We start from the raw sequence: 15320 nt of genomic DNA, 5'->3' as shown, positions 1-15320 counted from the left end.
TGGACACGTGGCGGCCTCGAACCCACCTATGTGGTGTGATCAGGTGCTGTTACTGGCCCAGAGTAGTCGCCCGAGGCTGGGGTGAGTCATGGCCAGGTCCCACGTACAACTCTTTTACCACGAGACTAAAGATAGCCGCGTGGGTACTACATCTTTATACAGTAGTAAGGGGTACCCTAGTTTTAGAGTACCGACAGACAGAGTCTCAAATGCGGTTGCTCCTGAGGCCTATTCTACATGGAACCTACCGCCAAATAGGCCATTCTCTAAGTTTATCTCCAACCCTCCTACTCGTGATGGTAGCCTGGGTCATAGAGTGCGACCCTCTCCTAAGGACATTGAGGCATTGATTGCTCCACTTCGGAGTCTTCCTGGGGATGAGAGGCAAACTCACTTTGAGATGCCAGCTAGCACTGATGATGCTGAAATGGATGTCGTGCTTAGCCTGCTGGCCGAGGAATCGTCCAACTCTACCCGCACCTAGCCCATGGCCATCACGACTGGGCAAGAACTTGGTGAAGAGGTGGAGATTAGGAAACCTGAAGGTGCCCGCCCAAAGCGTTCATGCCGAGTGAACCGCCCGACTGCACCTGTCGAGGAGAAAAAGAAGAAGAGGCGACTTCGGCGACTATCGTGCTTGGATCAGGACGCTGGTCCTTCTGTACCGATCCCTGATGATGTCCCGGCGAACGCCATTCCCATGGTTGACGCCAAAGGATGTGACAAGGCACAGGCTTCTGGCGGCATGTTTGATGAGGATGAAGAAGAGGAAGAAGAAGAAATCCCGCTGATCCGCAAGAACAACCGTTTCTATAGAGGCAACGAAGGGGGTAGCGATGTTCCCTCTACAACTCTATCAGCCCTTGTAAGTTTTCAGGGGCTTTCGATATCAGATTTTGATCAAGCATTGGAGGAGGTCATTCCTGAAGACATACTACCGGAGCCTCCTGAAGCTGATATCCCGGCCGTCCGTTCAGAGGTCCCAGACGGTGGGCTTCAATTGCTTGGTTCTGCCGAGCAAGAGGTAACCCGAGTGGTGTCTTGCACATCGTCGACCTTGGAGGGCGGTATCCCATGCAACTGATCCGAGTTATTTGACTCCCATGGAGGTGACTGAAAGGCCTTCATTTTTAGAAGCGGCTGCTGCAGAAGACCCAGCCCCTGAGGGTGATGCTGGCAGCTACCCAGCCCCCGAGGGTGTTGCTGGTAGTGACCCAGCCCTGGTGGGTAGTGCAAGCTGCAATCCAGCCCCCGAGGATGTCCAGACATGCTCTCTTTCTAATGCCTCCATGGATGTCCACATCGGATCACCCCCGATCCAGTCTGATGGTGTGACGACAACAAGTGCTTCTGCGACCTTAACTAGAAAAGTCACCTTAGAAGTTGGCAAGCCAGACGCCAGGAGCCTGTTGTCTGCTGGTGGGGCTGAGGTCACCCCAGGTGGTGCTCTCGAGCTTGTTCCTGCTAATCTTCCCTCGTCAAGCCATGCTCCAGCTCCTGCTGCCCTGGGTCTTCCACTATTCCTTTCCAATCTCCAGGTGTGTTGGTCTTTTGCTCTATATTGTTCGTACTAGCGAATTATCTTTCTTCTGCTTATCTGTCTATGTCCACATGATTTTGTTGACAGAGTATCTGCCCAGTTGAGGTCCTGCGGCGCTGCTGTTCCTGAACAAGCTCTATCTCTAATGTAGTGGAATCCTTTGCTTCTCCAGAAACAGATAGACGATTTAAAGGCGTCGAATGCTGGTTAGTGAGCTTACAGTCTCTCTAGCTTCTTTAGCTGATCAACTTATTTTTAATCACACATTCCTTTTCAGCTGCAGTATCAGATATGGCTCAACGATGCTCTGACCTTGAGGAAAAGTATTCTTAGAGTCAAGCCGACTTAGCCCAAGCTTCTGCCTTTCTGGACAGTGCCCACTCTTTGAACTCTTCTTTGAATGCCCAGCTTGATTCTGAAAAGATGGCACATGAGGTAAGCTTCTCTAGCTGACCCTGATCTATTATTATTGCTTCAGTGCTGAATGTCGTTTTATGTTTGTAGGAGGAGAAACGAGCACTTGTTGCCTCTCGCGACAATCTTGACAGGCTGTACCGTGATGCCAATAACTCCTTGACTATCTTGGAGAGGAGCCACCGCTTCACCATGTCTGACCTAGATCATCACCGCCATGAGCTGCAGGCATCTCAAGACGAAGATCTGCGACTTGGACGATTGCTGTCGACCAAGGATTCCACCATCAAGGATCTGCGCGCTTCCAAGAAGCTCGTCGCGTAGGAGGTAGAGTCTGCCCAACTCACCGTTAAAACTCTAGAGGACAACTGCACCGTCCTGAAGGCCCAGCGCGATAGGGCTATGGATAAAGTCATTCGCGCTGGACGGATCCTGATGAGGAGACCTAGCGTCACAGTGCCTGACGATATTGTTGCTGATGTCAGAGCCGCGCCTGATGCTGCAAGCCGTCCCTCTTCTTCCACTGTTTCTGCGAAAGACACTGTTTGCAAAGATGCTTCGACACAGTGATGTCCTGCAAAACACCCTCTTTTTTATTGAGTTAACATCTCTTTCAAAGGATAGATGTAAAATGAATTCTACGTGCATGTGATAGCTGTGTTGGAACTCTATTATTTTGTGAGCAGGATGCCAGAAAACGCCCCTAGTACTGGCAAGTAAGATATTCTCTTTTTTTGAAGTATTTTTAATCTCAGCTGGTCGTTCTGCTATTAGGGTATAATGGTCACCCTAAACAACGTGAATGCAAGTATACCACAATGGCTTAAGGCGTTTTCTGACTTAAGCCAGTTGCATCGTTAGCAGGGTATAGTGGTCACCCTAAGTGAGGTAAGCGTGAGCATGTCGCACCGACTTAAATTGTCGCCGACTTAAGCTGATTGCTCCATTAGCAGGGTATAGTGGTCACCCTTAGTCAAGTAAGCGTGAGCATGTGTCACACCCGAATTTAAGGAACAAAGCCGGGTGCATCTCATACATGCGCCAAGAAGACAACATATATAATAACAGAGTGTATAGAGATAAATGTCGTAAAACATCAGAGTATTTATTACATAGCGGAAGACTTAATACAAAATAAAAGAATAAACATAAAACGAACTAAGGATCGTCGGCGCCAATGTCAACTGAGAAACGCCACCTAGATTAGATCATACTCCTCGCCTTGTGGCTCCTCCTGAACCACCTGCTCTTCTCCTGTGGGGGGGTGTGAGACAGCAAGAGTGAGCTCACATACGTTCATAGCTCAACAAGTCGTGGGGAATAATGTGGCTTGAACTCACCAAAGGTGGGAGTTCATGAAGTGTAAGGCTGATCAATGAAATAAAGGCTGAAGCTGAGCATTGCTTTTATAAGTTGGTCAAAATTTTATTAGCAATTACTAAGTGTAAGTAAATACCAAACCATTATAATAATAAGCAAAAGTAATAATAAAATAATCCCAAATGCAATGAAATGACAGATTAAGTTTAAGTTCCATAAATTAATCATGTGAGTGTCCGAGCCGCTCATGACCGTGAGCACGACTAGTATACCAGTTTTACACTCTGTAGAGGTTGCGCATCTTTACCCACAAGTCGTGTTACCCATTTGCCACGGAGTTGATCAGACTCCATACACCTCTACCTAGGAAGCGAGGCAGGGTACCACTACGAGGCCTTTACAAAGTTCCACTAGCTTCAGAAAACCCGCTACAGTTTATAGGAAACTCCAGTGCAGGAATCCCTCGCCTGACCGCCATCGCAGCAAAATCAACCCAAGGACCTCCCTACACTAACCACTCCCCTACTGCCCTTGCCCCTTTCGGGTAAGGTAGTCATCCACTAGCTTTCCTAGTTAATCAGCCAAGGGCGTCCCATTATACCCTTGTGGTAGCACTGTTTTCCCGGGTGGTTCTCCATGTTCCCATTAACATAATGATCTTATCATGAATAGTAATAATAAACAGATAATAAAAAGGTATAACAAAGAGTGATAAATATCTTTATACCCAAAGCCACATAAAGCGATAGCATGTACTACCCAAAAATTTAGTAGTAAAACCAGTGGTGAAACAAGGAATAAAGATAGTCAAAATCTAGGGTAACCTATTGGGTCCCATCAGAATTAACCTATGCAGATCATTATGATTAATAAGAACATGACTGGGTAAAAGAAGTGATCAAGGGCACAACTTGCCTTCAACGAGCTCCTGCTCAGCAGTCTCTACCAGCAGAACCTCAGGATCCTCTGTAGCTTGCTCGTCTACTCGCATCAATACAATACATATATGGTATAGCAAAAATTAACATCACACCAAACATGTAAATAAAATAAACAGTAATAATCTAGATATTAATATAAGATCATAGGAACTGGAATTATTAATTTTGAAGTTATAGATTTTAAGTTATGAATTTTCTAATGTTTTATGTGCTTAATACAAGATTAAGTAATAGAATAATTTTAATGTGTCTTTCATGCCAAAACAGAGGCACTAATGGCTAGACAATATTATTAAACAAAATTAGGAACTGGAATGGACCAATTTGGAGTTCATATGAATTTTCTACAAATTAAACAAGTTTTAACATTTATTTATGCATTAAGAATCAATTTCTGTGATTATTTTCTATTTTCCCAAGTCTCTGGATCGGGCCTAAAATATAGAGAAGTGCAGGGGCTCTGGCGTAAATTTTACTAAGATACAGGCGATCACGAGACTGGACCGCGGGTTGTTTTCATTATTTGCTGAGGTCTCTTTTACAAAAGCACCAGCCGACCCTGTGAGATCTAACCTCAACCGCACTACTTGAATCGGACGGCCCACGACGGCGGACGCCTAAACCTATCTTCACCCGCCATTACCGGCTACCCTGCGCTCGCCCAGGACATAGCACGAGTGCCACAGGGGAGGTTGGCCGGCCACAGGAGTGCTCCCAACTATGTTACCGTCGTCCCCAACCCAACGCGTCGTCTACCTCCAGCCGGTTCTCTCTCTTCTCTCTTTTCTTTCTCCAGTCAATTTGCCGCGGCCGAGCGCCCAAGACACGGCAGCGAACTGCCCAAGCTCGCCATTCGAGCCCCCAACCTACGGCGCAACCCTTCATCTCCCCAAACTCCCTGCGCATCACGCTAACAATGGTGAACTACTGAGATGTGCTCTTACCAGCGTTTGGGGCGACACCAGGAGATGACCGCGCGACGGTGTTTCTTCATGGCGGGGTACCGGTGCTCTAGCTTGATGTCGCAGAGGACGCCAGTCGCCACGCGCGTTAAAGAACCTGGGCACGCTCCCCCTGGCTCCCGAGCTCTCTCTCTCTCTTTTCTCGACGACTGCAGAGCAACGGCTAGAGCTTCGGCCTCCAGGTTGTTGCGGAGGAGGTGGGGGTTTTGGTTGACACGGGGTCGTGGCACTTAATATAGGCGCGAGATTACCTGGAGCTGAACAACGGCTCCCGAGGATGCGGCGACGTCTGAGCGCGATTCGAGCGGGGAGAAGAACGGAAGCAGCGAAGAAAGGGGAGGAGTAGAGCTGACGGATGGGACCCACGATCCAGTGTGAGTCAAGAGCGAGCGTGAGTCGGACGAGTGGGCCCCGGATGTCAGTGGCCAGTAGATCAGTGCGGAAAAGAGCGCGGTTGCGCGTGGTGGAGCAAGGTGGGCCACACGGGTCTAATGTGTAGATGGGCCGGAAGTGAGGCGCGAGGCCCATTTAACTGGGTTCGTCTTATTCTTTTATTTTCAATTATTTTTTCTTTTTTTTAAATCCAAATTTTAATTCAAATCTCTGTTGTGAATTTGTACTTTAGATTAAATATTCAAACCAAATATTCCAATATGAAAAGGTACATTTATTTATATATTTTTCTATATACCTTATATACTCTCTTTTTCCTCAAATCCTCTTCTCGTTATTATTTTATTTTTATTCGTATTATGATTGTTTTAAATGCACAAGCAAAAATCCAATATGATGCATTGGTTTATATGTGTCTTAATAAAGATTTACTCATTTTTAAACATGAGTAGTCACATGTGATGATAATTAGAGATGCACTCACATATAGAGGAAATACCTCTTTTCCCCTTTTATATTATTTCTTACAAATTACAAGTTGGGTATTACAGCATGTCGCGCCGACTTAAGTCATCGCCGACTTAAGTCGATTGCTCCGTTAGCAGGGTATAATGGTCACCCTTTCGTCAAGTAAGCGTGAGCATGTCGCACCGACTTAAGTCGTCGTCAACTTAAGCCGATTGCTCAGTTAGCAGGGTATAGTGGTCACCCTTAGTCAAGTAAGCGTGCTGATTTCAAGTCCAGTCCAATCGAAGTCAGTTGTAAGTCAGGAGTCTGAATGCCTTTGGAGAACGAAAACTTTATTGACGATGAAATCCTCAAATTTACAGAGTACAATGTTCCTTCAAGAATTTTGAGGCCTCGCTAAGGATAGAATTTTCTGAGGTGTTCTATGTTCCACGAGTTCCCCACTTCTGTGTCGTCCATCTGAGTAAGCCGGCATGATCCCGGCCGCGTAACCTTTGATACGATGAATGGTCCTTCCCATGATGGTGATAACTTGTGCCGCCCTTCCCCCATTAGAATTTGGCGAATGACCAAGTCTCCCACTGCAAAGGATCGGTGTCGCACAGCTTTATCATGATAGCGCCTCAAGGTCTGCTGGTACCTAGCCGACTGAATTACTGTGTTCAATCGTTCTTCCTCTAGTACGTCTATATCTTCTAGTCTGGTTGTTTCTGCTTCGGCTATGCTTTCGAAAGTTAACCTTGGTGCCCCAAAGATTAGGTCGGCGGGCAACACCGCCTCTGATCCATAAACCATGAAAAATGGGGTATTTCCATGCAGAGCCCGACTGGGTTGAGTTCTCAGGCTCCAAACCACGTAAGGCAGCTCTTCGATCCATTTTCCTGCAAGCTTTTCACTCTTGTCTAATACTTTCTTTCTGAGTGCTTCCAGTATCATTCCGTTGGCTCTTTCTACCTGGCCATTGGCTCTTGGGTGTGCCACTGACGCGTAGTTGATCTGGATGCTCTGTTGCTCGCAGAAATCAAAGAATTCAAAGCTGGTGAAGTTGGATCCCAGGTTAGTGATGATGCTGTTTGGTATCCCAAACCTGAATATTATGTCATGTATAAATTCCATCGCTTTGGTTGAGGTCAAGGAAGCGATTGGCTTGTACTCTATCCATTTTGTGAATTTGTCAATGGTAACCAGTACATGAGTATAGCCTCCTTGAGCTTTTTTGAAAGGTCTGATGATGTCCAGCCCCCAGCGTGTAGACGACCATGTTACGGGAATGGTCTACAGCTGCTGCGCGGATAAGTGCTGCTGCTTTGATAGGAATTGACATGCTTCACACTTCTAGACTACTCGGCAGCATCACTGTTCGCTGTTGGCCAATATAAACCGGATCTGAAAGCCTTCCTGACCAGATTCCTTGATGCTGCATGTACTCCACGCTGCCCGGCATGGATTTCGTCCAACAATTGTTTCCCGGTAGTTGAGTGAATACATTTCATGAGGACTCCTGCTGCACCTCTCATGTACTGTAAACCCCCTATGATGGTGTAGTGGGCCGACTGCCTCACGATGCGTTCTGCTGCAGCCTTGTCATCCCGTTCTTCTTCATTTTTATATACCTGATGATAGGCTCTCTCTCTAGTCGTTGGGGTCCGACTCTTTTTGGCTTAGGGTGTTGCACTCTTCCACCTGATCTGAGAGGATGATTGGTTGTGATACGGTGATGCTTAACCCATGGATCAGTGCTTCATACTCTGCTGCATTATTCGATGCTGGAAATAGTAGCTGGAGTGCGTACTTGAGTTCCTCACCTCTAGGAGCAATAAAGAGAATCCATGCACCCGCTCCTTGCAGCTTCAATGAGCCATCAAAGTACATTCTCCACACCTCGGTAACCTCTAGTCTGTCTGGGATCTGATGTTCAGTCCACTCTGATACGAAGTCAACCAGCGTCTGAGTCTTTATTGCCATGCGGGGCCGGAACTCTATGTCGTGAGCTCCCAGCTCGCATGCCCACTTGGCTATCCTTCCAATAGCTTCTTTGTTGTGGAGAATATCTCCTATTGGGAATCCTGTGACTACTATGACTTTGTGGTCGTCAAAGTAGTGATGGAGCTTGTGATGGTTAGAAGTATCGCATACAGCAGCTTCTGGACTTGAGGATACCTTATCTTTGAGGGCCCAAGGACTTCGCTGATGAAGTAGACTGGATGTTGCACCGGGTACGCATGTCCTTCCTCCACCCGCTCGACTACTAACGTGGTGCTTACCACATGAGTCGTGCAGGAGATGTACAACAACAAATCTTCTGCCGACTGATTTGGCGTAGCTCGGCGTGGGGGCTTGAACACTGGTGGTGTAGTCAAAAACTTTTTCAGTGCCTCTAGAGCTTCCTGCGCATCTATGGTCCACTGAAACTTGTCCACCTTTTTGAGCAATTTATAGAAGGCATGCCTTTCTCGCCTAGCCTTGATATGAACCTGCTCAAGGCTGCCATGCATATAGTAAGCTTTCTGCACCTTTTTCTGCGATTGTGGCGCTTCCATTCTCATGATGGCCTCGATTTTTTTTGGATTAGCTTCAATTCCTCGGTGGCTGATAATGAATCCGAGTAACTTTCCTGCCGGTACCCCGAAGACACATTTTTCTGGGTTCAGCTTCCACCGGTAGCGCCTCAGGCATGTTGAAGACCACCTGCAAATCTTCAATGAAGTTTTCTGGGTTTTCTGTTTTGATCACCACATCATCAACATAGGCTTCCACTTGTTTGCCCCAGTGGTTGGCTAAGCACGTTTGGATGGCTCTCTGGTAAGTTGCCCCTGCATTCTTGAGGCTGAACGTCATGGAGGTATATCAGAAAGCTCCAAACAGGGTGATGAAAGCAGTCTTCTCCTCATCCTCTTTTGCTAGGCTGATTTGATGGTATCCAGAATAACAATCTAGGAAGGACAACATAGAATAGCCAGCAGTCGAGTCGACTACCTGATCTATTCTAGGGAGACCGAAGGGATCCTTCGGACAATGTTTGTTAAGATCGGTATAATCGACGCACATGCGCCAATCCACTTTATTCTTTTTGAGTACAAGAACAGGATTTGCGAGCCACTCGGGATGCAACACCTCCCTAATGAACAATGCAGTCACTAGCGAGCTAGCTCGGCGCGAATAGCTTCTCTTTTATCAGGCGTGAAACGACACAACTTTTGTCGAATCGGCCTAGCTTGAGGATAGACCTTCAATTTGTGCTCAGCCAGTTCTCTCGGGACTCCCGTCCGTAGGTTGCCATGCGAACACATCTCGGTTATCTTGTAGGAACCGGACGAGCGCGCTTTTCTATTTGTTGTCAAGGCTAGAGTTGATGATGGCGGTCTTGCATTCATTGGCGAATCCCAGGTTGATCCTCTTAGTCTCTTCAATCGGCCGTATAGAGGTCACGGCTTGAGCTTCGTTTGTGGGTATTGCGAGGTATTCCTCAGGCTTTGTGTCCGCCTGCACAGAGGAAGTCGTCGGGGGTCCAGCAATAAGGGCTGCTTGGATGGCCCCCCCAAAAGCATTCCACGGTGCCTTGGGAGTCAGCGCGCACGGTGATGATTCCTTGCGGTCCCGGCATCTTCAATATCATGTATGAATAGTGCGGAATGGCCATGAACTTCGCCAGTCCCAGCCTACCGATGATAGCATTGTACCCCGCAGTCGAAACGTGCCACCTCGAACCTTAGGAACTCGGTTCTGTAGTTCTCTGGAGTCCCGAAGGTGATGGGCATGTAGATGTGTCCGAGTGGGTACTCTCTTTTGGTTGGCATGATACCGAAGAAGGGTGTATCTGACTTGGTGAGGTCTTTGAGTGCAACCCCCAAGGCTAGGAGTGTCCGGGGGAATGTAACGTTAATACTACTTTCCCTGTCCACTAGTACTTTCTTTACCCTGCTCTCTCAGATTACCGGATCAACGAGGAGTGGGTACTTGCTGGGGTGGTCGAAGTTGAGCCACTGATCCGCCCAGCTGAAGGTTATCACGTGCTCTGACCATCGATAAGGAGCTTTTGTGCTAGTGGTTACCACCAGGACCTGCCGGTCATTGAGCTTCTGTTGTCTTCTGTTCTCCTACGACCCATGTCCTCCGAAGATGACATTGACCTCTCTGTCAATGCGTGGGAATGCTCCGCCCCCTCCCCCTTCTGGTTGCTGAGGCTGCCTGGGCTCGCCAGGCCCTCCTCATGGTGGGGGAGGTGGTAGAGGCTGGAATGGTTGGCCGTGTCCGACGGAGTGCTTGAAGTCCCTACAGTTTCGTAGGGCGTGGCGCATGTCCTTGTGATACGGGCACTGGGCGTGAAGGATGTCATCCAGTGTCCGCTTGCCTCCACGGGGTGCCCCCTCGGGCCCGGTGGCATGCACCTCCTCACGTGGCCTTTCCTCCCAGCGCCTGTCAGGTTGCTGGTTCGTGTCGCGTTGTGGCGCCGGTGGTGTAGGTTTCGTTCCTCCAATGAGGTCCTAGGCCCGCTCATCAGCGGTGATGTAGAGGTCTGCCTCTCGAAATAGCTGTTCGGAGGTGGCTGGCGCTTTCTGCAGTATGGCTCGGACGAAGGCCGAGTCATTGGATCCCCGGAAGAAAAAAAATCTTCAATCACCGCTGCCTCGGTGACTTCGGGGATGCGATTTCTCATGGTCTGAAACCTCTTGAGGTACGACCGAAGTGTTTCATCGCTCTAGCGCGTGATGGATTTGAGGTCCCATGGCTGCACCGACTTGTCGGAGAGGGACTGGAAGTTGGCAATGAAACGCCGACTGAAGTCGCTCCAATCGTTGATGTTGTGTCGTGGCAGATGTTGTAGCCACTGTAGTGCATCTTGCCCAAGGACGATGGGAAAATATGTTGTCATCACATCTTCTGTTACCCCGGTGGCCCGGGCGGCGGTCGTGTAGATGGCCAACCAGCCCCCGGGTCCTGCTTAGGCTCGTACTTGTCGACGTTGGAGACTTTGAAGTTAGGGGGCCACTGGATGGCCTGGAGACATGGAGTAAGCGCAGATACTCCACATGTGTCTTCCTATCGGTGTTCATGGCGTCGGTCCCGGGGAGGGGAGTCGGTGATGTGTTGTCTCGACCGTCCCCGGTTTGGGCACTAGTTGAGGCTGCAACCGATTCAACTCTGGTGGCACGACTTCGAGCCGGGACGCCATGGTCCCGGTCATACTCCTCCCGACGCCTTATCTCGTTTTCATGTCGTCGGTCACGTGAAGCGTTGATGGAGCTCCGCGCGTCTCGCCGACTGTTCATGGCGTGTCGTAGGTCGCTCGGGGGATGAGCGATGGGCAAAAGATAGTCAGCTGCCCGAGTAAGCAGCCGCTGATAGCCTTCAGCATCTGGAGTCCGCGGAAGGCCATCAGCTATCTGGGCTAGCACTCCTCCGACTTCGCTTGGCGTGTTCATTGCGCGAGCGAAGTCAGGGTTCAAGTTTCGAGCAAAGAGGGGATTCTCTCAGCATAACCTTGCGCCCTGCTCGGCTTGTTCTTGATCTCGTTCCTGAGCTTGTCGGTGGTCACGTCGGCGAGAATTCCGCCTTTCTCGGTATACCCACTCGTCGGGGGGTTTCTCCCACTTTTGAAACTTCATCCCGAGATACGGGCTGCGCTGGGTCCTGTTCCCCAGCTTCGTGATGTCGCCGAATATTCTGGTGCCTGTTCCTTCGTCGCCATGCTTCACGCTGGGGAGGTTCTTCCCCCTGCACGGTTGGCTCGTCGTCGAAGATGGGAGGCGATTCCAATCCCCCCGATGAAAAGGATGTCGGGGTAGAAAGGAGTTGTCGTGATGGTGAGTCCCTTTCTGTCCTCCTTTGAGGGCAAAGGTGCTGGAAAGATAGCTTGGTGGAGCTCCGTCCCCTTTCGAGGAATGCTCGCTTCTTTCTTCCTTGTAATCCGTGTCCACTCCTTTGTGGGCGAAGTGGGCAGCAGAGTTCTTCGGGCAGGTAGATTCCCGACTTTCGGCTTGCAAGAAGTAGTCTTCGCCCGAGGCACATGAAGCTGCGCTACCCGTTGTCTAGTTCCGGGTTTCCTGGGAATTTCCAAGGAAAGCTTCTTCTCTGGTGGATCTCCTATGCGGTGCAGAATTCCCTTCTCATCTGCTACAGATGAGATGGTCCCAAAGCAAAACACGGATCTAGGGCGAAGAGCGATCTTGCACTAGGAAGTGACGGACATTGAGCTAGCTTGGATCAATGACACACCCCCTACCTGGCGCGCCAGCTGTCGGTGTTGAGAGTTCGACCGCACACCTAGGGTTACCCCTCGTGGTGCTTTTGGTAGGACGGTGTTGTTGACTATAACTCAATGGTTCGTGTGAGATGCACGAGAGATGACAAACGATTTTCTACAGGTTCGGGCCGCTTGGAGAGGCGTAATTCCCTACTTCCTGGCGTGGATCTTTATGTGGTAGGTTACAAGAGAAATCTCCAGTGTGGAGGAAAGCTAATGAGGTAGGTAGTTGATTCTCCCTCTTATGATGGGGTACCCTCTAGGCCTTATATACTCGATAGAGGGGCACTACATGTGTATGTGATGATGATGTATACCTAAATAATAGTGAACCGAATAAACTTATCCAACTATAATCTATACGACTTATTTCTAATCCATTCTGGTATTCAGGGGCACTGCGTGCGGGAAAGTCTGTTGAACGCTAAGGATAGCGCCCGAGTCTAACGGGTTGCTCGGGCCTAAATCTGCTTCTTTCCCACGTCGGCCCATTCCGCCAGTAGTCCTCCCCGACCACGAAGGGATTGCCTCGCGGGATAACAGGCCCAAAGCCTCCCGCGAGGCCTTTTTGCCTTCTAGTGGACCCGGGGGATATCTGTCCACCACACCGTCCATCTATGCTATTTCGTACTTTTGATGCATCCTATGTGCTGTAAAAATAATAGAATTATTGCTTCCAATATGGGACCAAAATGCAAGAAGGGTAAGACTTGCACTTGGGTTCAAAAGACTTATGTTACTAACCTTGTAGGACCCAACAAGAGTTGATTACCTAAATCCCAAGATTAAAATTGCCTTGCAGGTTAATGCATCTGGTGGCTCAAGTTGGATTATTGATAGCGGATGCACAAACCACATGATGGGGGAGAAGAAGATGTTCACTTCCTACATCAAGAACAAGGATTCCCATGATACGATTATCTTTAGAGATGGGAACCAAGGCAAAGTCAAAGGTTTGGGTAAAATAGCCATCACTACCGAGCATTCAATTTCTATTGTTTTCTTAGTAGAATCGCTTGCTTATCATTTGCTTCTCGTTAGTCAGTTATGTCATATGGGTTACAACTGTCTATTTACAAATGTTGATGTAACTGTCTTTACAAAGAGTGATGGTTCATTAGCATTTAAAGGTGTTTCTAACAACAATCTTTATTTAGTAGATTTTACTAAAGAGAATGATGATCTAGATGTAGGTTTACTTGCTAAGACCAACATGGGTTAGCTTTGGCATCGCCATCTAGCACATGTTGGGATGAAGAATCTTCATAAGCTTCTAAAGGAAGAACATTTGTTAGGACTAACCGATGTCTTTTTTGAGAAAGATAGACCTTGTGCAGCATGCCAAGCAGGTAAATAGGTGGGAACAAGTCATCCAAGCAAGAATGTGACGACAACATCAAGACCACTAGAGCTTCTCCATATGGATCTCTTCGGGCCAGTTGCTTATCTTAGCATCGGTGGAAGTAAGTACGATCTTGTAATTGTTGATGACTATTGATGAGGACATCACCTGCAACATGAGTACGACTACACCAGCAGCACCTCCACATCAAGCGCCACTTCCTTCATTAGCTAGGCCAATCACTCGGGCCCGTGCCAGAGATCTTAACTTCGTCATGCTACTGAAGAATGAGGGCCCAGAAGAATAGATGACCAGCCCAACTGCGGCCCATAGTGGATGACCTAGGGTTGGCCGCCACTAGGGGCTGCGCCCCCTCTCTCTATTTATCCAGGAGCTGCGCCTCCTTTGTTCGGCGAGTTTTGTTTTACTTTAGCTTTACATACTCTCGAACACGCGCAAATTAGCGTTGTCTTCGTGTATCCAGAACTCCACCCTCGAGTAATAAATTAGATTGCTTGCATCTTTTTCTTGTTCGTTCTTCGATTGCGCATAGGAAACGATCTTCGTGATTAGGCCGATCTCGCATCAGCAAGGTCGGTAACCACAGGGAGTTGGTTCAGCGATTGCATTGGCGCCTCGGGCTTGCTCGTCGTAGTCGGATCGCGAGGGTCATCTTCCGCCAAATCGAAATTATCTCCACTCACCGAAAGATCAGGCACTTCAGTTATATCAAGTGGTATCAGATTTCCAGGTTGATCGGTGAGTTTATCGAGTGTTTTTTTCCTACAATCCACAAAACCACATAAAAATTCAGGTTAGACCTTATCCCAGCACCCTTTTGAGCCTCGCACTTTCTTTCAATAATCTCTATTGTTGAATTTGTGTGCTTTCGTGTCATTTGTTGCTGGTCGCATTGTGTTTTTTTCACCATCCTTCTTTCTTCCACCATTCAAACCCTAGCACGCCGCCACCGCCCGTTTGATCATGCCACAAACCGAGTCAACGCCACTTCCTTGTTTTTCTCCTTCGGTTACGTAAAAAAACAGAAACAAAAAAAACGAAAGAGAAAGGATAGAACCAGAGAACAAACAAAAAAAGAAAGGAGAAAGGATACAAAGCGGTTGTCTCATCTCGGTCGTTTTAAACATAACTTGAGGTACCTTCCTTTGGCCTGTTTGGTTTCGATAAAATTGTCAAAAAATTCAGGAAAATAAAGAAAAAAAAATTCGTCAAAGCTCTTGCACGCTTTTCAGAGAACTTGCTCTTTTTCTGTAGGCCACATCCGATCTCTGTTTTAGGTGAAACTTTGTGTAGCTCCTATTTTGTTGCTTCTTGTGCTGAGAAAAATATCAAAAAAATCATACAAAAAATAAAAACAAAATCACCTGTGATTCCTACTAGTGCCTTTTTGGCCTCGCTAGTACAATATTTACGGTAGTGCCATTCTGCTAGTTCCATTGTTCTTTGCACTTGTGGCCATCAATATAGTTTCGTGTTTTACACTATAATTCAACTTTGCATTATTGTTTTATCGTGCTAATCCTTGACTTGAGTGCAGCCTACCCAGAACTCCACATATTTCTACGACGAGCAGGTTTCTGTTTCTCCATGCAATCGCTCATCCAATCTTTCACCGGTTCCACCTGTTGGTTGCAGTTCACCCCTGTATCTTGGTAAGAATGGATAAGAACTTGAT

This window comes from Zea mays, chromosome 3, assembly GCF_902167145.1.
Source record: "Zea mays cultivar B73 chromosome 3, Zm-B73-REFERENCE-NAM-5.0, whole genome shotgun sequence".
Lineage (NCBI taxonomy): Eukaryota > Viridiplantae > Streptophyta > Magnoliopsida > Poales > Poaceae > Zea > Zea mays.
The sequence above is the reverse complement of the archived record's forward strand: the minus strand, read 5'-3'. Positions refer to the sequence as shown.